The sequence below is a fragment of the Echinops telfairi genome, unplaced genomic scaffold, assembly GCF_000313985.2.
Source record: "Echinops telfairi isolate 266 unplaced genomic scaffold, ASM31398v2 ScPeMD7_70;HRSCAF=299, whole genome shotgun sequence".
Taxonomy (NCBI): Eukaryota; Metazoa; Chordata; class Mammalia; order Afrosoricida; family Tenrecidae; genus Echinops; species Echinops telfairi.
In genome coordinates, this window is record NW_022103968.1 from 27,842,286 (window position 1) to 27,844,712 (window position 2,427).

Below are 2,427 nucleotides of genomic sequence, written 5' to 3' on the forward strand. Positions count from 1 at the left end.
CCACTGTTTCCTAGGCTCCAGGGATTCCTGTACGGCAATACTTCGGGCTACATCTTGTTATGGGGAATTTAAGGCAGGTGTGGCGTGGAATGTGTTTGTGTAGGGGTGGGGCTGGGGGCATTTAGCTTCCCCTCCTCCTCCTGACTTGGGCTGTGTGAGTGTCTGCTAGGAGGGTGGGGTGAGACACACAGGCAGGTAGGTATCTCTCCCTGTGTCCCCAGTTCCGAAGAGGTTCCCCTCCTGGAAACTGGAGGCGTTCCTGAGACTCCATCTTGCTTTAGGGACGTGGACTGACCTGGTGTTCAGCGTCTGGAAGGCATGGCTGCTGGCCAACGTCACAGACCCTGGAGGAGGCCAAGGCCAGCCAGCGGCTGGGAGTGATTACTGCGGGATTAGGGAGGCCTGGCTCCAGCCAGTCTGGGAGAGACCCCCAAGAAAGGAGGCCCTGGAGGAGCCAAACCAACCCCACACCCACCCCAGGTTCTTGTTCTAGAACAGCTTTGCAGCAGCTTTGTTCTGGGGTCCTCCCAGGAGACATCTGTGGCCCACATTCTGCAGACCGGAGAGCCCGATTCTTGTACTGGGTCCCAGAAGCACCCCCGCAGGTTGACAGGAGGAACTCCCCCAGGTTCCAGGGAACCTCTCACCCCACCTTTATGAAGGGCTTCTCCTGGCCCTCAGCACATCCACTTCAGAGTAGAGTGCTCTAAGGGAAACTGGGACAGACGTGAGTACACGAATGGAGCCGGAAACGTGCCCATCTAGGAGCAGTCAGGCCAGCATCTCTGGATCCCCTACTTCAGAATCTTCTGTGGGGCTCGTTAAAAGATTCCTGTAGTTGAGCTGAAATACAGAACTAGGCAGGCTTGTGTGGCACGATGGAGGTGAGGAGCAGGACCTAGGTAGTAGTAATAAGATGCCCAGGGGGGCACCAGCACCCAAACGCCAAATCCAGGGAAAGAAATATGCAAGATAACACTTTGAGCCAAGGCCATGTCCCAGAGGCCAGGGAGGGGTCACATTCGTGGGACAGTTGGCCAGTCAGGCCCCGGGTGTATGGGACCCAGTGAGCCTCACCTCTGTTGTGGAGATCTTCAGGGACTTTAAGAGCTAAGGACACACCATCCCCACTCTCCTTCGCTCGAGAGGTGGGGGTGGGGTAAAGGCCCTTCAATGCCCCTGGTCCTTTGGGAGCCCACAATTCAAATACTGGAAATGGCAAAGGACCCTTTTCACCCCCAAGTCAAAGCTGAGACCAGTTAGACTGGGGACACCTGGTGGACAAATAAGGAAACGCATAGAAACAAAGCGACGAGAAAAACATTTTTTTTAAGTAAAACTGGAAAAACTCTATAAAAAGTCATGACTGTGACTACTCAACCGCCTGTGGGCACAAACCCCAGAATTGTGCCCAGGGGTGGCACTCTGGGCACCCGGGGTAGGCTCACTCGGTATGAAGCGGTGTTTACACTGATGCATTCATTTGGCGGCGTGGCGACAGGGTGTGTGTGTGTGTGGGGTGTGGGGCTCCCACTCTTGCATGGGTGGGCTTCCTTTTCCTCTATAGAGGGGAGGAATGCCCAGTCCTGCCTAGGGATCTCTGGTGGTCCGAAGGTGATCTACGGACACTCAGGAAGCTGCTCCCTGGTCTAAGACTAAGAGGTGGTCCGAGACAGAGGACCATGGCCGCCAAGAAGAGCCCCCTTCTCATGCCTGCGAGTGTGGGGACACCACGAATGGGTTCGAGGGAGGAAAGGCGAGGAGCCCAGGTAATCCCACCCCAGCCCTACATCTCCAGTCCTGCCCCACCCTGGCTCTAGGAGGCGTTGTGCCCCCATTTCTAGGGGAGGGTTCAATCACCGCTCAAGGCTGAAGACGTAGAATGGAAAACAGCCCGCCGTGGAAACGTGGAAACCCGCCGGCCTGGGGAAGGGGGCTGTCTCCGCGTGTGGCTGGAGTCAAAGAGCACAGCCACTCGGCGACGGTGCGATCACGTGCTCGGCGCCTGTTTACGTCGTCTCAGGCTTCACCTGCAAGCGGCTGGGAAGCAGGAGCCTCCGACCCGCTGGTCACGGGACGCCCCCAATCCCCACCCCCGCCACAGCCGAGTGTCCTGCCCACAGGCGGAGGAGGGACGCGGGCCGGTGGCCCTGCCCCTGTGTCTGCAAGGGTAACCCCCTGGGCACCTCCTTTCCCGAATGCACGTGTGTTCGGGTCCCAAGTACGTGCGTGGATCCGGAGGCTCGCGTGTGGGCCCGTTGGCGCGAGTTTCCGTGTCCCTTCCTGTGCAGACTCTAGTTAATGCCCCCTACAGAGTGGGACCCTCCTATCGTACCCCAACTCCTAGGGACTGGGAAAGTTCGCTCCGGAGCAGAGATGTGCTGGAGGCTGGAGTTCTTACCCTTCCGCGGTCCCACCACTCACCAA